Source organism: Dasypus novemcinctus (assembly GCF_030445035.2).
Source record: "Dasypus novemcinctus isolate mDasNov1 chromosome 19 unlocalized genomic scaffold, mDasNov1.1.hap2 SUPER_19_unloc_1, whole genome shotgun sequence".
In the NCBI taxonomy this organism is placed as follows: Eukaryota; Metazoa; Chordata; class Mammalia; order Cingulata; family Dasypodidae; genus Dasypus; species Dasypus novemcinctus.
Window position 1 is genome coordinate 129,314 of NW_026688134.1, and position 25,798 is coordinate 155,111.

At 42.2% G+C, this 25,798-nt stretch overlaps 1 long non-coding RNA gene across 2 annotated transcripts in view; it reads right to left on the reverse strand.

Annotated features, from left to right (window-relative positions):
* Positions 1 to 24,984, reverse strand: part of LOC131277421 (uncharacterized) — a 149,494-nt gene extending 124,510 nt beyond the window's left edge. For both annotated transcript variants that reach the window (XR_009184591.2, XR_009184590.2), the window contains exons 1-2: positions 24,889 to 24,984; positions 7,902 to 8,022 (exon numbers count right to left, since the gene is read on the reverse strand). This is a non-coding gene — a long non-coding RNA (uncharacterized lncRNA). The remainder of the gene's footprint in view (positions 1 to 7,901; positions 8,023 to 24,888) is intronic.
* Between the last annotated feature and the right edge of the window lie 814 nt (positions 24,985 to 25,798).

Below are 25,798 nucleotides of genomic sequence, written 5' to 3' on the forward strand. Positions count from 1 at the left end.
TCCTGAGAGCCTCCTTGTTGCACAAATGTGACCTCTCTCTATGTCAAATTCAGCATATAAATGCATTACCTTCCCCCAAGTATGGGACATGACTCCCAGCGATGACCCGCCCTGGCACTAGGGATAACTAACAATGGAACTGGAAAAAGACCTTGACCAAAAGGGGAAAGGATAAAGACAAATCAGTTTATATGTCTAATAGACTTCAAAGTGAGTCAGGAGATCATTCCAGAGGTTATGCTTATGCATGTCTCAGCAGGATCTCATTGACTGCCACAGTAAATATTACCTCAAATAGTGGGGCTCCTGAGTGTTCTGGAGACATCCAGACATAGGCGGGGCTAACAGCTCAGGAGTTTGACACCCTGCCAGTGGGCCCTACTTTGGCAATTATGCTCCTAAGTGTGACAGAGTTGGACTGAGTTCTGACTTGTGGTTTCAAAACACATGGTTTTCTTCCCTTTCTATTTCAACTTATAGTTGGTACTAGAATTGATACGTTTATGTCCAAGAGATTTCAATCTTTGGCTTTCAATGTGTCAGTTAAGCCCTGATGTTCAGCACAGTGTCACTGCTTACTCTCCGGTTCACTGGACTCACCAAGGACAACTAGCAGGGCAATGATGATGGACAATGACCATCCCAAGGAAAAGAGAGAGTCTACAACTGCAAGCAAGGTAGTTCCATCTGTTTGCCCCATGAGATCTAAGCACGACCTCAATCAGAGGCTGAGTGGGTATCATCATTCAAGAATACTCAGAATTGGGGGATTGGACTAAAGTAGACTTATTGTTATTCCACTATACACTTGTTGTTGTTCTAACAATGGAAAAACTTTTATCACTAATGTGGAGGCAATGGCCACCAGAGGTTCTGAGGGGAGGGAGAAGGGAAAATATGTGTAATAAGGGGGAATTTTCTGTATATTTGAATTGCTCTGAATGATGCTGCAATGACTAAATATGGCCATTATATATCTTGTCATAACTTACAAAATTGTGAAGATGCATTAAACTAAAATGTAAACTATAATCCATACTTAGTGGCAATGTTTCATTATGTACTCATCAAATGTACCACACTAATGAAGGATGTCAACAGGGGAAAGTGTAGGAGGGTTAGGGAGTGGTTCATATGGGAATCTCCTACATTTTTAATGTAACATTTAGTAATCTAAGTATCTTTAAAAAAATAAAAACAAGTATAAATGTTTTAAAAGATAAAAAAGTAAATGATTTAGAGTTCATTAAATATTATTTTAAGAATAAATGAACTTATGAACAGAAATAATATTGTTGTCCAATATCAGGTTCACAAATACCTGGACATCTCCAAGACAGTGAGCATATTGAGAAATGTCTACAAACTTTATAAAACTTCTGGAATTACTATACTCATGACATTTTGTCACATAAATTAACCAAAGGAATCTTAGAAAATCCTTTTCAATTTGATACTATTTCTCATGCAGCTGATAACTTATCAATAAATAAAACTAGTTTTAGCAAGGTGAAAGAAAAAATTCTTTGTGATTTTCCAGGGACTCTCTGGAAAATCCCAACGATGGTATGAGTTCAAGAATACATCATTTATGGTTTGATTGTGGGAATGTGATATGTCATGTTACCAGGCGTGGCTTTGAGAATGAACTTTGAAGGCATTATGTAGAATGAAATAAGTCAAACACAGAAAAACAAATATTGTATGGTCTTGCTAATATGAACTAAAACAATGAGTAAACTCACAGAGGTAAATTCTAAAGTATAAGTTACTAGGAAATTTAATGTGGGTTAAGAATGGGACCTGATGCCTAACGTTTGTACAATTTTTATAAGAATTATTGTAAATGTATGGTAACGAATAAGGGTGATCGTAATACATTATAGTGAATATAACCATAGATTTATAAATGTGTTTGGGGCAGAAAGGCATAGCCTGTGGATGTAATATTTCAACTGAAAGGAAGCTAGAGAATAATGTAGGGATTATATAACAATAATTTCAGTGGTGGTGTTGAAGACTGTTGTTAATAGTGTGAGAAAGTTCTTCCTCTACAAACTGTTAAGTATATGGTAGTTCATGGGAAAATTACAACGAATGTAACTCTATGGAATAGAGTTAACAGTAAAATTGTAAGATTTTTGCAGCAATGGCAAAGATATTATATCAATTCTTACAGACTACAATAGGGGTATAAGTAGATATGGGATGTTTCCTTTTGGAGTAATGAAAATGTTCAAAAATTGACTTGAGTGATGACAAAACAACTCTGTGTTGAACCTGAGAGCGAATGAGTGTATACTCGGAATGCACTGTACAAAGCCTGAGACTGTATAACACAACAAATCCTGTAGTAGGAGATGGACTATGATTAATAAAACAAATATGAAAATATTCTCTCATAAACTATAACAAGTCTATAATACTAACAACAGGATATTATTAACTGGGTGAGTTTGGGCAAAACTACACCAAAGGTATACCCCAACTTATTTTTTACTTCATTTTAGTTTTTCTAAATTAGTATGTATTCTATTTCTAATCTTTAAACCTATCATTACTATTTTATTTTCCTACTAATTGATTTGGCAATATATTTGGCTTCATTATTGAAGAAGTTCTGGATCACACAGGGGTTCAACTATGTCAGGGGAGTAGCAATGGTGTGTGGTGTCATTGATGGGGGATGCATGGTTGGGAGAGATTTCTCCAGGGCATGTATATAGGGTATATAAATATGTTAGGATATTCCTAGGGTATTTTCATAGTAGTTAGAGTTACAAACAACAACTGAGGGAGGGCTGAGTTCCTAGCCACAGGAGCTCTGCCACATTCCCCAATGGAACAGCAACAATCTCCCAAGTGCAAGGGCAAAGACTAGTGAAGAAGGATGGTCCAGTGATGAGCCCTTGATACTGATGACTATGCTCATGAGTCTATATGCCTGAAATTTCAACTAGGCCTAGAGCTGCAGAGTGCCTAAGAGTTACCACCTGAGAGCATCCATGTTGCTCAAATGTAGCCATTCTCTAAGCCAAACTCGGCATGTAAATGCATTACCTTCCCGCAGTGTAGGACTTGACTACCGGGGATGAGCCTTCCTGGTGCTGAGGAATTACTACCAACCACCAGCTGGTGATGCACTATAAAAAGACCCTGAATAAAAGGGGGAAATGGTAAAGACAAATGAGTTTATATGGATACGAGACTTTAAAAAGAGTCAAGAGGTCATCAGAGGGGTTGTGCTTACACTTGTCTCAGCAGGATCCCAGAGATAGCCAAATTTGATACAACCCCAGGTATTGGTGCTGTTGAGGGCTATGGAGACAAACAGGTTCTATGGTCACGGCTCCGGAGTTCAGTGCCTTGTCAGTGGGCCCTGCTTTGGAATTTGTGCTCCTGAGTGTGATGGAGTTGGACTCAGATGTGACATTTCCACACAAGCTTCTCTTTTGTCACTATTACTGAAATTGTGATTGGTGCTGGAGTTGGTGTCTACTCAGGAGACCTCAATCTCTGGACTGACCATGTGCCAGTTGGGCACTGAGCTTCAGCAGAGTTGCAAATCCTACTCTCCAGTTCATTGGACTTACCCAGGTCAGCACAAAGGGAAGGGAAGATGGTCACCCACCACACCAGGGAACTGAGAGTGCCCACAACTACAAACAGCAGAATCACTTTCCATCAACCATGTGGGATCTAAGCCCTCTCTCAATTTAGAAGTGGAGTGGATATCACCATCCCAGGGACCACAGGATGGAGGAATAAAATATGGATTAGAGTGGACTTCCTGGTATTCTACTACAGAACTACTGTGACTCTAGCAATGGAAGAAATTCTATCATCAATGTGGAGATAGTGGGCACGGTAGTTGCTTAGGACAGGAAGAGGGAAGAAGAGATGTGATGTGGGGGCATTTTTGGGACTTGAAGTTGTCTTCAATGATATTGCAGGGACAGATGCTGGACATTATATATGCTGCCATAATCCACTGAATGGACTGGGGGAAAGTGTAAATTACAATGTAAAGTATAATCCATACGATGCAACAGTGCTCCAAAATGTATTCACCAAATGCAATGAATGTGCAACAGTGATGAAGGAGGTTGTTGATGCAGAAGTTGGGGGTAGGGGTGGGATGTGGGGTATATGGGAACCTCTTATATTTTTTATTGTAACATTTTTTGTGATCTATGTATCTTTATTTTTTAATAGCACTATTTTCATTTGTTTTTTAATTGTCTTTTTTTTTTTAGATCTATGTATCTTTAAAAAATGACAATAAAAAAGGGGAAAAAAGATACTGGCTATATTTGTAATAATGTTTTCACAATGCTTTTTCATCATTTGTGACAACTGTTTCATAACAATACAAGGTATTGGTGGTGGGGTCATGGATGGGAGACCTGAATATATGATGATATTCATATTTGTTTTACAAAAGCACAACTTAAACTTTACACTTACTGTTTATGGATGATCACATATGAATGATAATTTCAATAAAAAGTTTAAAAAGTCCAACCTGGGTAAGTCCAATGACCTGGAGAGTAGGTGTTTACCCAGGTCAGCTGACAGGGAGGTGAGGATGGAAACCACACCAAGAAACCGAGAGAGTCTACTACAGCTGTCGGGCATGAGAGTCCCATCCACCAGCCATGTAGGATCAAAGCCCAACTCTCAAATGAGAGGTAGAGTGGGCATTACCATCCCAGGGTCCTCAGAATGGAAGAATAAAACATGGACTAGAGTGTACTTACTAGCATTCTACTACCAAATTATTGTTGAGTCTTGCAATGGAAGAAAATTTTATTTTAAGATTTATTTATTTATTTAATCCCACCCCCACACACACCCCCCACACCCCCACACCCGGTTGTCTGTTCTCTGTGTCTATTTGCTGCGTCTTGTTTCTTTGTCCACTTCTGTTGTCGTCAGCTGCACGGAAAGTGTGGGCAGCGCCATTCCTGGGCAGGCTGCACTTGCTTTAGCGCTGGGCGGCTCTCCTTACGGGGCATGCTCCTTGCGCGTTGGGCTCCCCTACGCGGGGGACACCCCTGCGTGGCGTGGCACTCCTTGCGCGCATCAGCACTGCGCATGGGCCAGCTCCACACGGGTCAAGGAGGCCCGGGGTTTGAACCGCGGACCTCCCATGTGGTAGATGGACGCCCTAACCACTGGGCCAAGTCCGTTTCCCGAAGAAATTTTCTCATTTTCTCATCGATATGGACACAGTGGCCATGGGAGTTGCTGAAGGAAGGGACAGGGAAAAGGAGTTGTGATGTGGGGCATTTTCAGGACTTGGAGTTGTCCTGAATGACATTGCAGGGTCAGATGCAGGACATTATATATCCTGCCATAACCCACCGTAAGGACTGGGAGAGTGTAAACTAAAAATGCAAACTATAATCCATGCTGTGTAGCAGTGCTCCAGAACGTATGCATCAAATGCAATGAATGTACCACACTGATAAAGAAGTTGTTGATGTGGGAAATGTAGGGGGTTTGGGGAGTGGGCTATATGGGACCTCCTATATTTTTCAGTGTCACATTTTGTGTGATCAATATGTCTTTTAAAAGTAAATAAAAAATATATTTTTAAAATGACGGCATGATGGGACTAATTCACCTGTGAATTCACTTATATTGGAGAAAATCAGATCTTAAGATAAAGTAGAAATATTTTTCCATTTCTAAATTCAAAAATCGATCACTACTAATGCATACAAATTCAAATATATATAATTTGAGTAAATAATATTACTATATTGTCAATGATATCAATGTATTCTCAGTGTTTTAAATAACATTTAATAAAGATAACTGAAAAGGCAAAAAAATTTAAAAACAAAAGATTTTTTTAAAGTAAAGAGGGGAGGTAGCATGATTGTAAATTATACATAATTATTTCAAAACTGAGAAGAATTGTTCTCCAAAACGATAAAGGATGATAAGTTAAATATAAAGCACAGGAAGTTATTCTGATAAGATACAAAATGTTTGCCTTCTAAGCAAGATATTCAGTAAAGGAAAACCTTTCATAACTTCTTATTAAGAGCAGACAAATAATCAAGAAAATATTCCTTTTAACAGAGAGAAAATCGAATTCTAGCATTGTATGAAGATATCATCTGGTAAGAAAACTCCTCAAAATCTTATAAACCTATAAAGTCTTAGCCAACCAGGACCATGACAAATAAAATTCATTTTCTCCAAAACTTATACAAATTTCTGTATCAATTCATGATTGTCCAACATAATCCTGTTTCTGATTCTGCAACCACCAGTTATTCCATTTTGAGACAAAACTTTCTTTCCCTTAAGAAAACACATCTTGCAAACCTTACATATTTAAATGAGCAAAAAGATCTTGGAAACAGTCTTCAAGCTAACAGCCTTCAAAACACAATTATTCTTTCAATATAAATTTACATTTTCATCAACTTAAAGATCTATTAGATATAATGCCATTTTATTTGACCAGTAACTTCATAACGTTGGGAATACACACCCAAGTAGAATGAAATTATATGTTTATATTGTATTTAAATTAATAATTCCAAAGACATGCCCATTATTTGACTAATAATATTAAATGAGCCCTGTTTTCCAAAGGTTTATCCTAATTTGTGAACTTTAATTATCTTCAAAATATTTAGATTTAGTTCTAGCAACAATTTTTTCCCACTGGCAATATCAAACATTTGACTTACTTGATTTCTATAACATTAGGAGTGTTAATTTATATGTCATCTCTAAGCCAATTTGAATAGAGCTCTTTGAAGGAGTTTTATAAGTTAACTTGGAAATGAAATTCAAAGGTAGGAAAATATCATACACCAAGTAGACAGACACAATTGGAGTTTACACTTCCAATTTAAAATTTAAACCACTAATCAAACATAAAAACAGAGAAATAAAGAAAACATCGACATCTCATTAGCTTTTAATTTCTCATTTGCCTTTTTCAAAGAATCATTCAATGAAACTTTTAAAATACTGCAATTTCTTTAATTTTTTTATTTTTAAAGATGCTTTAGATTACATAAATGTTACATAAAAATTATATTTATATGTATCTCTAAGCCAATTTGAATAGAGCTCTTTGCAGGAGAGATGTCCCATTAGGGAGCACACTCTTTGGATGAGTAATTTTGTCTACTTGAAATGTTTCACAGTGATATTAAAATTCTAGATTGTCAGGAAGCGGCTGTGGCTCAGTCAGATGAGCTCCCATCTACCATATGGGAGGCCCTCAGTTTGCACCCCGGGGCGTCCTTGTGAAGGCAAGTTTGCTCGCACACTGAGCAGCGCCGCCTAGCCAGCAGACACCACAGAGAGCTGACTCAGCAAAGGTGATGCAACAGAAGAAGGGAGACAAGCAAGAACACAGAAGAGCCCCCTGCAAGTGGACACAGAGAGCAAACAGCAAGCAAGCCGCAAAGGGGGAGGGAAAACTAAATAAATACAGACACAGAAGAATGTAACAGCAAAATGGACACACAGAGCAGACAGCATGCAAAAAAAAGGTTACAATGCAGGAATAAAAAAATTTTTTTGATTATCTTTGGTCAGATACTGCAAATTTGTTTGATATGTACAGCTTCCAGCACCGTAATATTTGAACATGTAATATGCCAGTGTGCCAGAGGGTGAAGAATCAAAATTTTAAGAGTATGAGCATCCTATCTTTACCATTTCACTTCTTAACTCATGTACAGGTTAAAGAAACCAGTCACAGGGAAAATGAAACTGTGGACTGAACCTTAAGGCTAAAGACTCAGGGTCAAAATTTGAATTTTCTCATCAAAAAGACTGACCCATGACCTTTAGACTGAAAGCTTGTGATGTTGGAGAGCTCAGACACAAACGAGTGGAGCTCAGATCCAAGAGGGACTCACTCATGAATCTTGGAGATGGTGGACAGAATAGAAAACTCAGAGTTCAGCAGGAACCTTCTTCTGTCTTTCTTGTCTCCAGGGCCCTTCACGGTGCATTCAGATTCTGTTCTCATCACCAAAACTGTGCAAAAAAATACCCAGGAGATTAATATTTTGGATCTTATACCTTCATTAACTGACTCCTGACTTAGGTAACATTCAACCCAAGAGCAAGGCTCATATACGCAGAGTAAGATAGTCTTAAAGAAGATAGTTTTAAGGATAGCTCACCTTACTTGGCTTAGCTTTTATTTAGAGGAACTAAGCTACAGGAGGAAAAACGAGCTGGTGAGTCATGACTGGGTATTCTCAGATTTCAGGTTCTGGGAGAAGAACCCTTCACAAGACACAGGAACTTAATTAGGCTTTGGTTTACTCATACAGACTTAGCATGAAGTCACCATGTTGGGCCTACTAAACTTATTTATCATCTGTTATGCTTTTGTCTCTTACATATTTTGATAAGGGCAATACCAGTTTCTCAAAATAAGTAGAATGGATTCCACGATTATTCAACAAATGTATATACAAAAGTACAACATCCCAAAGAATGAAAATTTATCTCAAAGGAGTTCAAGGACATCATACAAATGATTCACAAAATAAGATGGAGGGAAACTTCAAAAATTTGGAAGATATAACCAACATTCCCTACTCAAAAGAAATACCAGAAAATAATGAAAACAGAAAATATAATCTAAGAACTGAAACTTAAGGGAAATAAATCTCTTCTAAATAATCTTGTCACAAATTTAAAAGTATACATTATGAAAAGCTAATAATAGTTGAATATATTATGTAAAAGTGTCAAAGTCACAAAGAATAAACAATTTTCCCAGGAAAATTCTTCGCCTGACATAGTGAAAAACACTTATATTAATTAATAGAAATACTTAAATGATATATACCCCTTACCTTAAGAATTTAAACAAAATACAATAAAAATAATTCGAGTAAATACACAGAAGGGAATTAATAGAAAGAAAAATAAATGACTTATAATCATTAATAAATAGAAAAATAGAATACCTACAATTAAGATCAATATGCTTATGAGTAGTTTCTGCAATGAAAATAATGTTCCTTATTGGCACAATGCATTACAGAAGCCACTGGCCATATGTAGCTATTCAATACTTGCAATCTGTATAGTGTTCCTGCAGGACTAAATTGTTAGTGTTAATTAAATTTAATTAATTTAAATTTAATAGCCAAATGTGGCTAGTGCTTACAGCAGTGAACACCAAAGACTTAGAATCTTGGAAGAGGCAATTAAAGCAATGAAACAGATTCAAGACAAAAGTAGGGAAACCACATGAACTGCCAAAATAGGACGTGAATATGGTGAGGCAGAGGTTGGCCAAAGAAAATGTAAGATGGTCCTTTGATATTAAAAAAAATCTGAATATAGTCAGGCTCATAAAAGTATAAATAAATGAGGTCTTCTCACATCTATTGTTTGGAGAACTCATCAGAACCCAAAACTTGGAAGACAGGGTGAGGCCAATTAGGTAGTGATGCCAGTTCCAGAAAAGAGTAGTACTTTGCTCTTCTCCCTAAGTCCTGCCCTGTCCAGCTTCTTCTGCTCAAGGTGAATATAACCTCTGCTGTGCATTCCATTGAAAACACAGTCCATAAATCTAATAAGGGCTATATTCCAGGGCTCACACCTTGATTACACATATAATAAACCTAGTCAATGCTTTATTCTTTGGGACAGACACTTCTTGATTGGATTCACCAGATGATTGCAAAACTATAGCCCTCATCCGATGTTGGATACATAAAGCCATTGTGAAGGACAGTTTTCCAAAATTCATTCATTCCTTTATACACTCATAAACCCTTTTGACGTCACGTGCATCCTGGAGAGTCAGCAGGGAACCTAATACACTGGGTCCCTACAGGTAAAAGAATGGAATTCTCTGAAATAAATCTGGAAATAATAATCAGTGGAATATGGATCAATACAAATATTTTCAACAGGCATAGTGATGTGACAAAAATAAAATGGTTACACGGATCAAGAATGCAGGTGGGAGTATTATGGTAGAAACCGCACACAACTCTCTAGAAGAGGTTGAAAAAGTAATTATCTTAAAGAAATCAGGAAGCCAACTTCACATTTGTTTTTGATAAGGGAAATTATATAAACATTATAGCATCATACACAGTATGTGACATTATTTTATTGACATTTCATTTACAATTGGATTGGGTATTTGAGAGGAATTTCTGGTGTTTCTACTTTAACATTTTTAGTTTATATTTCTCTCAATAATGTATCTTTTTTGTTACTTTTTTGGGGAGACTTTAATCTTTGCTCATTTTTACATATAAAATTTGCATGTTTGAAATGTCTGCAGGTAGATGTCACTACTGGATGGTTAGTTGGGGAATATCTATTACAAGGTAAGATCAGGGAGGACGTGGGGCAGCTGGAGAGGGAGATGCTTCCTAGAACTGGGGTTCACTTGAGACATGGCACATGCCTGCCCTTTTCGTGGCTTCACCCACACCTGCCAGTTAAGAGCTGACTGTTTAAAGGGAACCAAATAATCTTGATAGTGTCTGTCTGTAAAGGATGATTTTCATGATCTCCTCATCCCAGGCCCCCAAGAAACAAATCACAGCCAGGGCTGCAAACTGAGCCAAGGATTTTGGCAACTCCTAGAGCCAAGAGGTGTCTTTTAGTGAGACACAGGTGGGTAATCTCATCAACCATCAGGTAAGAACACACAGTGCTGCTCACTCACCATTCTCATGCCGCCAGTCACCAGAGGAGCTGACCTCCTGCCCCACTGGGGACTTTGCTACCTGGCACTGGGCACTTCTGCTCAGACCACCACGACAAGCTCCTGGAAGGGGAGGGCCCAGCAGGCCAGGAGCCCTGGTGCTCTGGGAATGGACACATGGGCTGTTCTGAATTAAGGGAAGGTCTAACGCCTCCCCCACCACTGCCTCCAGCTTGTGGCTGAGAACAAGGAGGCCTGTGGACAGACCAGACAACAGACATGAACCTCCCTGCTGAACAGGTGGAGGTGGGCTGTGTTTTTGAAGGTGAAAGACAGCATTAGCATTTGCTTGTGTTACAGAGAAGACACCTAGGGTTTCTCAGAAAGATAGGGAGAAATTTAATTTGCACGACTCTAGGGCCCGGTGTGTACAGTGGCGTTTGGCATGCCTGCACACACAGGCAAATGCACACATGGTTGTGTTCAACAGAGTGTGGCAAACATGTGAGGAAAGATGGGAAGGAAGAGGAAAGGGCTGAAATAAAAGAAACTACAAAAAAGCAATGAAATAAACTAACACTCCCGCAAACACAACACTGTTAATAAACTAGCAAGTCTACACACACACACTAATAAAATGACACGTTCTGGCCCACAGCTGGCAGCACTGCTGCAAGAGGGGGATTTAACTGACATTTTACAGATTTCCTCCCCTCTATATACAGTAAAAACAAAAGAATGGGAAAAGAGACCCGATTTTCTCCTTGACAAAATCTGGTCGAAAACCCATAAAGGACTCAAAGTGAGAGGGGTGACCCTTTAAAAAAAAAAGCTGTCAAAATAATCAACAAACGGTGCTTTCTACCTATTCTTTGTTCTGTTTAATCTGGGCTGAAGCTGACTTAAATCCTGGGTACGTGCTTGACCAAGTCCCAAACCCAGGGGACCTGACAATTCCAGGCAAAAAAGGACAGGTGGGGCAGGGCAGGGAGCAGCAGGAGATCCAGTTCCCTGGATTCCAACTAGCCTGTGCCCCTACAGGGGCATGGAAAGTTCTAGCTGGGCATCTCAATGCTGCGGGCCCAGGGTTCCCAACTATGGTCTGGGATTCCACTCATGAAATGTGCCCTAGATTGTCACTCATCAGTGAGTGGTTTTTAACAAGGAGGATGGAAAGAGCATCTGCTCTGGAAGATGCTTTCCCCAGAGGAGAAAGAAAGCCTGTGGCACCTGAGGAAAGCCATAACCTGCCAGCCCCAGGAGGCGCCTCCGCCCTCTGCACCCCAAGGGCCTCTGCTGGCGCCTTTCAGGGATGCCTGTCCTGCCTGGGGAGCTGACAGCACTAGCACGAAGGTCTGAGCCAGAGGAGCTAAGCTGGCCACACCAAGTGGGCGCAAAGCAGGAGGGAAGCCCCGGGACTGGGAGGGAGCAGTGATGGCCCTTAAGGCACACAGCAAGCAGCAGAAGCAGATCAGGGAGACTGCGCCCAGGACAGAATGCTCCTCCACTCTCCTCTCTCTGAATTAACTCACCCAAGACATACTGTCTCCAGCTCAGAAAAGTTAAAAAGACTCCCTGCTCCCATCCTTCCCCAGTGGACACAGGTGGTAGGAAGGACACAAATGGAGCCACACAGGAGGGCCTCACCTCACGAGAGGGCAGGTGCCCGCTCAGCCCCGCAGCAGACACGGGGCTGGGGAAAGAGGAGGTGTGTACCAGGTCTGGAGAGCTGGAAAAGGGAACCCGAGAAATCAACAGCCACCAGTGAGTGCTTCCTACCTTTCAGTAAGCATCGGGATGACTGGGGTCAACAGGGAACACAGCTCTGTGCCCTGAGAGGTGCTGGTGGGAGGGTGACGATGACAAACAGGATGTTAGACATGCTGAGTGTTACACCCACAGGGTAAGGGGGATCTGAAATGTTGGGCATGCACAGAGCAATTTTAAATTGGATGTCAGAGAGACCAATTGGAAAAGGGGTCCTGTGTACAGGAATGGCAAGGAACTGGGGGTTCTCAGTATGGAGCCTGTTTGGGGTGTGGCAGGAGGGAAGAAGCCATGAGGACCACTGGGGTGGCTACTTGGGGGGAAGGGAGGAAACAGGTGCAGCAGCATGTCCAGACCCAGTGACTGCCACACGGCCCCTGCATTCCACTCCGAGGTTTTTACCCGAGAGAAATGAGATCAAATGGGATGCTGACACTAATGTGTCCCCGGGTCACAGCAGCTTTATCTGCAGAGGCCCAAAGCTGGAGTCAACCCAGATGCCCAGCAAAAGGGTAGAGCATGAAGCACATGTGGCCTGTCCGCACCGCAGAACCCTACTCAGCAATAAAGAGGAGTGGACTATGATGCACACCCCATGGACGGATCTTCACCTAATTATGCCAGGTTAGAGGAGGCAGACCAAGGGGCACAGGCAGAGAAGAGAGAGAGGGTAATCTGTGCAATTCCACTCACTGAGATTCGAGAAGGTGCGTAGAAGGTGCAAGTGACTCCACCGTGAAAGGAAGTGAATCAGCTGACCTTGTGGAGACAGGCAAGTCTAGAGAGCCCCATAGTCTACAGCTGACCTTGTGGAGAAAACAGAGGAGCTGAGCCCAGAGGAACCCAGGAGGCCTGAACGCCCAAAGACATCGGCAGCCATCTTGTTCCAACATGTGAAAATAGACTTTGGTGAGGGAAGTAACTTATGTTTATGGCCTGGTATCAGTAAGCTCCTACCCCAAATAAATACCCTTTATAAAAACCAACCAATTTCTGGTATTTTGCATCAGCACCCCTTCGGCTGACTAATACAACCACGACAGGGCTTCCTTCTTGGCTTTACAGTGGGTAGCGCAGTGATTCCACGTCCCATGTGAGAACAAGGATTATGGGTGTGGTGAGAGAAACTGAATTTTCAGGAAAGAACTTTCATCATGTTACTACTGTTCCTGGAATCAGCTAGGTTCCCTTAGGGTGGTCTGGCTTATCATAAAGTGGAGTTGCAGATTGTCAATGTATGTGTAGTGTGATTGTGCATGTTTGTATGTATGTGTGCTACTGTATATTTCTCCTAGACATAGGTCTTATTTACACAGGACAATTGCCACTGTCAACTACATCAAGAATATAATCGCATCTTACCCTGCAAAGTTTACATAGAGGAATGCATTCAGTCCTCATCACAGCCATATGTAGTGGGTTTCTTTTTATACACACAACTCAGACGGAGGATCCCAGGCATAGAGACAAAAGTGCCCAATCTCATGTGGAAGAGCCTAATATGCACCCCATCAAGTAACCTCAATGTTGATACAATGAACCTACCCTTGAAACTGTGGAATGGGAATAGTAGATTCTACACAAAGGAGATTTAGCATCTGTGCACACTGCTGAAATTTACCAAGCCTACAGAGTTTCCAAATATTGCCCAACTAAGTAGTCACTTCGCCTACTGCAAATTTCACAAACCTTCATATCTATCCATTGAGTATTTTAAGTCAACATAAAACAACAAGATTTTCTTGAAACCCAACTTTAATTCACATAGGTCCACTAGGCAACTTATAAATAAGGGGATGAAAACTGTGAACTTTAAATACAGCATTAATAATGTTCCTACATTTGACTCTAAGTTGTCAATAGCTCTTTCAATCATGAAAGATTTTCCCAGGTATTTGCCTCAAGATTAAAAAATGAAAATTTGCTTCTTAGTCAAAAAACCTACTGCCCATGATACCCAGTCCGAGAGTACCATGAAAATCACTATCTGGCTTAGAAGAGGGAGTACCGGAAGATATCATCGAGCCACTGCCCTACAGAAGGTAATGTGGAAAAGTAATCATTATGTCGATTCAAGAATGACGACCGTAGCTTACTAAGTCCCATACACAGGGAAAATCCATAAAATGCCTAAGTCATATTCTTCTTTTACATGTGAAAAGTGTAATTTAATAATTAAATCAGAAGTGCCACAATCACACCAATTAAGGATGCATTCACAACTCAAGATTGGTTCACAACTAATAATGGGCAGTGTTTCAACCTAAAGTTTGGCCATTAGTTTATTTTTGAACATTAGATGAAATACATCCCTCCTGTAGCAGTTTGATATTGTTTATGGATTCTAAAAAGAGATATTCATCATGGTTGTAAGCTGGACTGTTCCTGTAGGCATGATACCCCTTTGTACTAAATTCAAAGGTTTCACTTTTACTTTACGAAATCAAGATTAGGCAGATGCTCACTCAGGGAGAACAGTGAATAAGATGCACAGAAGAAAAACACAGAGATGAGGCTGATAGTTTGGAGGTGAAGAGAAGAGAGCAGCTGAGAATCCCTGGGAGCTGAGCTCATGCCAGCCTACAGCTCAGCTGGGAGGAAGATGGGATCATGGAGCCTTAAGAAGGCAGGCTGAACCCTTGCAGACATTCCCAACATCATGTTTCAACATGTGGCAAATGAGAATGCTCCTCTTAAACTACCTTGAAAGGGACTTTTTAGGGCCTTCTGACTGGATGCTTCTACCCCAAATAAATACACTTTATAAAAACTAACAGATTCCCAGTTCTTTGTATCAGCACACCTTTGGCTCACTAACACACCTGAAATAATGCTTCCAAATTTTGAAAACATTAACAGACTTTATTCAGAGCAGTTTTAGATTAATATAAAAATTAATGGATACTTCTAAAGTTCCCTAATCTTCCCTTCCCATCTTTCATCTTCTCGCTCAGCATCCTACATTAGTTGTTTAGTTTGCAAAATTAAAGAGCCAGTATCAATACATCTACCTCTATGAAGGTTCAATATCCGTTGAAAAGCTCTGAATGCTGACCAATGTATTCTATTCTGTATTGTGGAAAACAGTTGGGCAGTCCCTCAAAAAGAGAAACAAAGAATTACCATATGACCGGCTACCTAACAAAATCTGTATATACATGCATATATATACATAGGTATACATATGTATTGCAAGGTGGGATTAAACACATACTTGCAAAGCAATGTTCACAGCAGCATTATTCACAATAGCCAAAGGTCACAACTACACAAGTATCCATCAGAAGGTGAATGGATAAAAAAAGAAAAAGTGCTACCTCCACACTGTGGAATTCAGCTATAGAAAGTAAAGAACTTCTTAGACATCCTACTACATGGCTGACATCAACATGATTATAGTGAGTGAAATGAGATGACAAAAAAGACAAAAGGGTGTATGATTCTGTATATGTGAAACATCTAGATAAAGAAAATAGAGAAGGAAAAGAGATTAAGGAATATTAGGAGAATTACGGGAAAGGGGCAAGAAATTAATAGTTAATACATAAAGAGTTTCTGTTTCAGGTAATGAAGAAATTTGGCAGTTTAACAGTGATGTTAACAAAGATTGTTAATGGAATTAATGCCAATGAATTAAGTGTACCGATATAAATGGTTTGAATGGAAAGTTTCCTTATAGACATATCAACTTGTAAAATTTATCAAAATCTTATAAAATACATGGGACAGACAGGGAAATCAGTAATCAAGGACATACAAGAAATTTAGTTGGGCTTCAAAATGGGCAGGACACGGGTAGGGGCTGTGTTCGAGTCAGTATGTACTTTAACACCTTTACTACACGAACGATTTCACATTCATCTTGACTGCCTTTAGCTACAAAGCCAAGGACTCTATTTCTGATTATTGTCCCATCCTCATTAGTCTTTCTTGCACAAAGGAAGTCTGAGTGGCCTCACATAATGCTTTCTAACCAACCAGCCCTGGACGCTGTAGCCCCTCGTCCTAGTCCAGCAAAGTTCCCTAGGTCCTACATGAACTGCACCCCTGTGCCCTGAGGATCCTCTGGGTCCCCTAGCTCCCATGGAAGACCTGATTGAGGGGCCTCCTGGTGACAGGGCAGAGGAGGAGACTCCATCTAATGCTGAGGTAAGGCCACCTGACCTCACCTTAGGTTTTTGTCTAAGATAGAAGTGTTTCTTTCTCACATTTCTTTTCACATTGAGTACAGATCTTATTATATGATGTTATACCTACACATACTTGCTGATGTTATGTAGAAGGAAGAGCTGAAAGGGAGAATCCTATGAGCAGATCCCTGACACAAGAGGGCTTTAAAAATGGCAGCATCTGGGAAACGGACTTTGGCCCAGTGGTTAGGGCGTCCGTCTACCATATGGGAGGTCCGTGGTTCAAGCCCCGGGCCTCCTTGACCTGTGTGGAGCTGGCCATGCACAGCGCTGATGCGCGCAAGGAGTGCCGTGCCACGCAAGGGTGTCCCCCGCGTGGGGGAGCCCCACGCGCAAGGAGTGCGCCCGTGAGGAGCCGCCCAGCGTGAAAAGAAAGAGCAGCCTGCCCAGGAATGGCGCCGCCCACACTTCCCGTGCCGCTGACGACAACAGAAGCGGACAAAGAAACAAGACGCAGCAAATAGACACCAAGAACAGACAACCAGGGGAGGGGGGGAAAGTAAATAAATAAATAAATCTATAAAAAAAAAAAAATTGCATAAAAAAAAAAAATGGCAGCATCTGGTTATAAACCAAATTGAAAGGTTGTTTTAATTATCTCAGCACCATTTTCCCTCGTTTGACTAAGATGTTTGTCACTGCCACCAAAATGGACTTGAGAATCACATCCCCCAGAAAGAGCCTGAGCCTTTCCCACAGGTGTGTGCTGAGCTTATTCATGGGGTGTTCGCCTTTACCACAGTTTCCCATCTTGTTTTTTTAAATCACCAAGACCTGAAGAAACAACACAACATGGTCCTGCCCTCTTTGTATTCTCTTTTCTACCACTGCAGGTGACCTTGAGAGCAAATAAAAATGGTGGATATTCTGGGCTTATCCAAAACTGTGGGAGAAACTGAGATAAAGTAAGGGGCTTCCTGCAAACTTTAGGTTGGAGACCTAGCCCATCTGAGTCTCATTGTAAAATGAGGATATGGGATAGGATGAATGGTCTTCCAGTAAAGAGTTCTGCCCTCCCTTCCACAGTCCTCTGGAGTGAATCTGTTCCTTTTGGGGGTTACAGGTTAGGCTGTGAGAAGGCTTAAGGGATTCCATGTGTAAGTCTCCGTTGTATGACTATGTTTTAGTCAGCCAAAGGAGTCTTGATGCAAAATACCAGAAATCAGGTGATTTTTAGAAAGGGTGTTTATTTGGGGTAGAAGCTTCCATTTACCAGTCATAAAGCATAAGCTGCTTCCCTCACCAAAGTCTTTTGCCATGGGCTGGAGCAAGGCGGCTGCTGACATCTGCCAGGGTTCAGGCTTCCTGGGTTCCTCTCTTCTCAGGACTTGCTTCTCTATGGGCTCAGGGTTCCTCTCTTCCCAAGGCTTTCTTCTCTCTGATCTCAGGGTTCCTCTCTTCCAAAGGCTTGCTTCTCTTTCCCCCCAACCAAGCTCCTTTGTGTGCTTACTTCCTGGGGCTTCAGCTCCAAATTCCAGCATCAAAACTCCAAAATCAAATTCTCCAACTCTGTACTTCACCATGTCTTTCATCTCTGAGTCCCCACCCACCAGTGGGAGGGGACTCAATACCCTACTGACATGCCCCAATCAAAATTCAATCATGCCCAGGTAGAGACCAATTTACAAACATAATTCAGTACCTATTTTGGGGATTCATAATTCTAACAAACTGCTACAGACTATGAGACTGTGTGAGCTTGTGGGGGTTATTGCGTGTAATTCTCCCAGATGAGGTGGACTGCTCCAGATCTGGCGCTCAAAGGGGATGGGCCTTAATGTGACCCCAAGCATGTAGCTCCAATGCTCTGCACTTCAGACCTGCAGTCATCACTCAGTCATGGGGCCACGAGAAACCATGCAGGGAAGAGGATGTAGTTCAAGAGATGAAGCTCCCACCTATGAAATGGGAGGCCAATGGTTTGGTTCCCAGTGTCTCCTAAAGAAGACAGCAAGCTAGCATGATGGGCAGGCACAGCAAGCTGACACAACAAGAGACACAAGAGGAAAAACATAATAAGAGACACTACAAAGCAGGGAGAAAAGGTTCCTGGTGCCTCCTGAAGAAGAGAGCAAGCTGGCAAGGCAGGCAACCATGGCAAGCTGACATAACAAGCTGATGCAACAAGAGACACAAGAGGAAAAACAGAAGGACAAAATCAAAAAGGGCAGGGAACTCAGGAGGCGTAAGCGATTAGGCACTTCCCATCAATATCAGAGGTCCCAGGTTTAGTTCCTGGTGCCTCCTAAAGAAACAAAAGAAGAGAAACAGAACAGCAAGTGTAAACAATGAGGGGGTAGGAGATATAAAGAAATGAAAATAAATCTTTTTAAAAAAAGAACCAAAAAACAACCAAAAAAAAAAAAAAAGAAAAGGAAACCTTGCAAGTGAGTTCCACCATCCGTGCATGTGCTTAAAATTACTGAGCCTACAGAGAGTCCAAGCTGTCCATCTTTATAAGGTGGCCTCCATGATCACACGGCCTAGGGAGGTTAGCTGTGCAGATAACTTGTAACACTGGCATAGATCCTGATGTCCAAAACTAAAAGAAAGCTTATATCACTCTGGGTTAGATCAAAATCCTGAGAGTTGTGAGGCATCACATACAATGACCTGTCAACCATCCCAGTGATACCACAGCCAAGAGCTCTTCCAAAAAGCACAGGCATTGGGAAGAAAAGTTAGTGTACTGGATTATATAATTAATGTGGACCCTCTAGAGGCTCAAATTTCTGACAAAGAAGAACTTAGATTCCACTTGGTTCTTAACTTGGTGTCCAAAACTTTAGTTGAAATGCAACCGGAGATCCGCATTAGAGGGAGCCAGCACTGACCCTACGCATCCTCCATGACTGTCCCACTGTTAATGGCCAAAGATGGAGAGTCAGTAACTCAATCAATGAAAACACATGTAGAGAAAAGGAAGACTGGATGGAAAAATACACTATAATTAAGTGATTATTTTTAAATACTAAGATAACAATATTTTCAAATCTATAATTATTGTATTTACCACAAAGATTAGTGAATAAATGTGATAGAATAGATTGCCTAGGATTCAAATGATTCCACCTAAAAAAAACTTTGCTTCTAATCAAGTAGAAATTCCTGTAGGATATATGGTAAATGCAGTGTCAGTTTATGCAGATCCATGGAGGCTGAATTCACTGGAGATGGCAAGAATATACTAGTGAGGACTTTCAGGAAGATGATGGATAAGAAATACATGGACCTCTCCTCCTCTAGAAAAGTAGCTGGAGCACGGGATGATGGGCTGGAAAAAGATCTTCTAGGGTTTAGGACAGCAGGGAAAGGCTGGACACCACCCAGAACAGAGAGGGACAAAGGAAGGGAACCACACAGCAAAACTGTGAGATGAAAGCAGCAGCTTCTGCTCCTGGCACCCTCCCTAACTCTAAACAGTCTTTAGAATACTCAGGTCTCTGAGCGAACTCTAGACAAAGGAGAGCCACCACACCTGCAAAGGAGAGGAAGAGGGACACAGCCTAAGGCTGACAGCTACTGACCCACAAATCTGGTCGGTTGTGTCCACACCAGCCTTTCCAGGTCAGGTGGGACCACACCGTTGTTTACCTTGGGAGACTAAACAGGGATGAAGAAATCGGACACTCTCAGTCTCCTGCTCTTATACCCTGGACTGACTGTTGAGGATGCACCTCCCCAGGAAACAGGAGAGGGACACAGCCTAAGGCTGACTCAGCTTCTGAACCACAAATTTGATCTGCTGTGTCCCATGAGCCCTACTGGGCCAGGTGGGGCTGTGCCATACTTTGCCTTGGGAGCCTGCAAGGGACTAAAGAGATCTGACCCTCTCAGTCTCCTTTTCTACTAAAGAGGAATGACTGTTGAAGACAGAGAAGGGAGTGGAATCATTTCCTACCCAGGAAAAGGGAGAGGGCTGCCAGAGAAAGCTGAAGAACTGTTCCTGAGAAAGTGTCTATTACAAGGCTCTTACTCTCCAGGCAGGAACCTCCATCACACTCCTCCAGTCTGTGTTACAGCAAAAACACTCCAACCCTGCATTGAACCGGAAGGGCTGCCAAGGAGTGCCACCTGCTGGCAGAAATACGTAGTACACATGAGAAAATAAATAATTAAGTTAGGGTTTCGCTGGCCTTTCTGGGGTCCCTCCCAAGGCCCTAGGAAGCAGGTCTGTAACCCATTACTGGCTGCAGCACTTTGATATGATTGATGAACTCAAAAAAGAAATATAGGATTATGTTTGAAAACTGGTCTTTTCCTCTGGCCATACTAGTTTATACTGGTTTCCAAGGATTACAAGATTAAAGAACGATCAAGGCTTTGATTGGGCCGTGTCAGTAAGACATTGCATTCCTACCCCCTTGGTGGGCAGGGACTCACACAGAAAACATGGCAGAAGAGATGGTTGGAGATTTTCAGCTGGAGCCCAGGAAGTGAACACACAGGAGACCACCACCAGAGGAACAGAGACAGCTCCTCAGACACAGCTCAAGCCCCACGGAGGATACAGCTGTCTGCCTGTAGGCAAAGCCTAAAGAGCCACAGAGTACAGTGGACCTTGTGGAGAAAACAGAGGAGGAGATCCTGGAGAGAAATGAATCCTGGGAAGAGAGGAATCCAGGAAGCCTGAAACTTGGCAAATGTCGGCAGCCATCTTGCTCCAACACGGGGCAACAGAATTTGGGGAGGGAAGTAGTTTACACTTTATGGCCTGGTAACTAAAAGCTTCTACCCCAAATAAATACACTTTATGAAGGCCAACAGACTTCTGGTACTTTGCATCAGCACCCATTTGCCTGACTAATACAGTGGGACCAGAGCCCAGTTTTGAGCAACGAACAGGGACAACCCTAACAATCCAGTTTGAACCAAGAATCAAAGAGCAGCAGTAAACCACAACCTCCTGCATTAAATTCCAGTAAAAGAAAAAGATATTGAGCAAGTGAGTAAACTGCATCTGAATCAGATGCTCACACATCAGCAAAAATTGACAAGACAGACTAAGAAAATTCCAGGAAAAGGAAGATATCAAAGCCCCAAAGAAATGCAGAATTTCAGAGAACTAATCAATGAGATTCACACAAATTCCTGAAATTAATGAAATGAAGGCAACATGGCTAAAGAAATAAACAAGATCATAAAGATACTGAACAAGCGCAAAGAAAAATTTGATATCCAGAAGAGAAAAGTAACAGAGTTCATGGGAATGAAAGACACAATAGGTGAGATCAAAAGCTCATTAAAGCCACACAACAGCAAACTTGAAATGATAGAAGTGACACCGAAGACAGAACAGGTGAGACTGAAGAGAGAGAAAAGAATGGAAAAAAATTGAGCAGGGGCTCAGGGAGCTGAATGACAACACAAAAAGCAACAATATATATGTCATAGGAGTTCCAAATAGAGGAGAAGGGAAACGGCAGAAAAAAAGAGTACTTGAGGAAATAATAGCTCAAAATTTCTCAACTCTCAAGAAAGAAATGAACCTGCATGTCCAAGAAGCCCTCCATACCCCAATTAGAATAAATCCTATTAGACCTATTCAAAGAAACATGCTTCTCAGAAAGTCAAATGTCAGAGATAAAGAGAAAATTCTGAGAGCAGTAAGGGAAAAGGGAACCATCACTTCCAAGGGATATCCAGTAAAATGTAGTACAGATTCCTCACCAGAAAACATGGAGGAGAGAAGACAGTGGTATGATACAATGGGGAGACTGAAGGAGAAAAACTGCTAGCCAAGAATTCTGGGAAACGGACTTTGGCCCAGTGGTTAGGGGGTCCGTCTACCACATGGGAGGTCCGCGGTTCAAGCCCCGGGCCTCCTTGACCCGCGTGGAGCTGGCTCAAGCGCAGTGCTGATGCGCGCAAGGAGTGCCGTGCTACACAGGGGTGTCCCCCGCGTAGGGGAGCCCCACGCACAAGGAGTGCACCCATAAGGAGAGCCGCCCAGCGCGAAGGCCAGAGCAGCCTGCCGAGGAATGGCACCACCCACACTTCCTGTGCCGCTGACGACAACAGAAGCGGACAAAGAAACAAGACACAGCAAAAAGACACAGAAAACAGACAACCGGGGGAGGGGAGAGGAATTAAATAAATAAATAATAAATCTTTTTTAAAAAAAAAGAATTCTGCATTCTGCATAATTTTCCTTCAAATATTCAGGTGAGAATATAAAATACTCACAAGCAAACAGGAACTGAGACAGTTCTAATAAAGAATCCATCTTGAAGAAGAGATAAAGAAAGCTTTAGAACCTGAAAAAACAAGACAGGAGAGAGTCTTGGGGAAGAGTACAGAAGAAGAAATAGCAAAAAAGATAAACAAAGTCTGAAAAGACAGACCCAAATTTGATATGACACATGATAACCAAGGAACAAAATGGTGGAAATTAATAATTCATTTACAGTAATATCAGTGATTGTGAATGGATTAAACTCTCCAATCAAAAGTACAGGCTGACAGGATGTATTAAAAAAAAGAAGCATGAGCCATCCATACGCTGTTTACCAGAGACCCTCCTTAGACCCAGGGAAACAAACTGCCTGAAAGTGAAAAGGCTGGAAAAAGACACTCCATGCAAATAGTAACCAAAAAACAGCAGGGATAGCAGGGATAATCCATATATACATATGGGCAAAACAGACTATAAATGCAAAAAAGTTTTAAGAGATACAGAATGCAATTAAGTATTAATAAAAGAACAATTGACCAGGAAGATAGAACAGATATAAATACCTATGCACCTAACCAAGGTTCCCCAAAATTCATGAGATAAGCGCAGGGAAAACCGAAAGGAGAAATAGGCATCTCTACAATAATCACTGGAGACTTCCACACACCTCTCACATCATTAGATTGAACTAGACGGAAGATCAAGAAGGAAACAGAGAACTTAAAAACAATATGAGAAATGAGTTAGACCTAACAGACAAATACACTATTGCACCTCCCAGGGCTTTCTCAAAAGGGTGAAAAGACAGCCAAATCAATGGGAGAAAATACTTGGAAATCACACTTCCGAAAGGGTTTAATATCCAGGATATACAAAGAGATGTTACTAGTCACCCATAAAAAGAAAAATGGCCCAATTAAAAAATGGGCAAAAGATATTAATAGACATTTGTCCAAAGAAGAAATACAAAATGAAAAATGTTCAACATTGGTAATGATTAGGGAAATGAAAATCAAAACAATGAGATATCATTTCACTACTACCAAAATGGCCACTATTAAAAAGCCAGAGAACTGCAAGTGTTGGAGATGTCAAGGGATAGGAACACTTATTCACTGCTGGTAGGAATGCGGAATGGTACAGCCACTGTGGAGGAGTTCCTGTGTTTGGCAGTTCCTGAAGAAGTTGAATAGAAAATTGCGACGGGATCCTGCAATAAGGCTAAGGACGGAGAGTAGCAACACGAATAGACATCTGCACACCTACATTTACAGGGGCGTTAGTCACAATTTCCAAAAGCTGGAAGCCACCCAGGTGTCCATGAGCCGATGAACAGATAAACTGTGGTGGATTCACACGGCGGACTCTTGTGCAGAGGTAAGAACAAAGTAAGTCATAAACCATATGACAGCATGGATGAACCCGGAGGACTTTGGTTGAGGGTAGCAGGCCAGACACAAAAGGACAAGTGCAGGAAGCTTGTGTTACAATGACCTATGTGGATTATGGAACATAATGTATGCTTCCATTTATATAAAATGAATATGAAACAATTTATACAGGGAAAAAATATATTTGTGCAAAAGTAGCCAGAAATGGGATCTGTGGACAGCAACGGAAGCCGAGAGAGATGGCGAGGGCATGGATTTTCTTACTTTACATTTATTATTATCATTATTATTACTAAAATAATGAGAACACTGTAATGATGACCGAGGTGATCAAGGCACAACTATGTGACTGTGCCAACTACCACGGATAGTGCACCGTGGATGAACTGTATGCTTTCTTGATACGTACGAATAAACTTGTTTTGTTTTTTAAGGGCAAACAGCACTTAAAAATGGAAAAAATGGGAATACACATTGACCAGAGAAGAAAAGTTCAATCCATTTTTTCACTAGGGAAATACAAGTTGAAATCTGCTGTACATACTAGAAAGGCTAAAACCAAGAGACATAACACCAACTATTCAAGAAGATATGGAAAAACTGGAGCCCTCAACCATTTCTGGTGAGAATGCAAAATGGTGCTGCTACTTTGGGAAGCATTTTGTCAGTTTCTTGAAAATATAAACTTACCACAATTCTTGATAATTCCACTCCAAGAAAACTATCCAAGACAAAGGAAATCATGTCCTTGAGTCAATTCCTAGGATAAGTCCACGGCAGCCAAAACTGCGGGGGAAAAAATACGAACAGGAATGTCTATTAGCTGTGACATGGATAACAAAAGGTGGTAAATCCCTAAACAAATTTAAGTCTATTTATGGGGAGACCAGGGGGCGGGAGGGGGAGGGCAGGAGGGATCCTGGAGGGGGAGGAACAGTACAGGGGAGGAGGGACTTTGGGGGGTTGGAAGGAGAGTGGGGGTGGGGGAGGGACCGTGGGGGACTGTGGTGGGGGAAGGACTGTAGGGAGGGGTGGAGTGACTTTGGGGGTCAAGAGGGACCACGGGGGTAGGATGGTCCGTGGGGGGGGTAGGAGGGACCCTGCGCGGAGGAGTGACCCTGGGGGGAGGGGGCAGGCCGCCCTGCCCGTGGGCCTCGGGACCCTTATTCTGACACCGGGCCCCGCGCCGCAGGCCGGCAGGGCTGGGCGAGGACCCCCGACGGGACCCTGCACCCCCCGCCCGTCCCCTCCACACCCGGGGAAGCAGCGCCCCAGCCAGGCGCCGCCCTGCCCGGCCCCCACCCGGGCCCTGAGGGGCGCAGGACCGGCGGAGGTGCCGCGCACAACTTTCCGGGACCCCGCGCCCCGCCAAGGCGAGCTAGCAGAAACTTGAAGGGGCGCGGGACGGGCGCCCCCTCAGCGCAGCACGGGGAGGCTCGCTCGCCCACTTCTCCGCGCCTGGGGGGGTCCCCGCCCGGCCTGCGCCCGCCCCGACGCCACGCCGGGTACAACTTACCGCTTCCGCGGGGCGGGGGACGCGGGCGGGGTCCCGAGGCGCGGGGCCCAGCGCTCTGCGCAGCCCGCCCACGCCGCGGGCCAC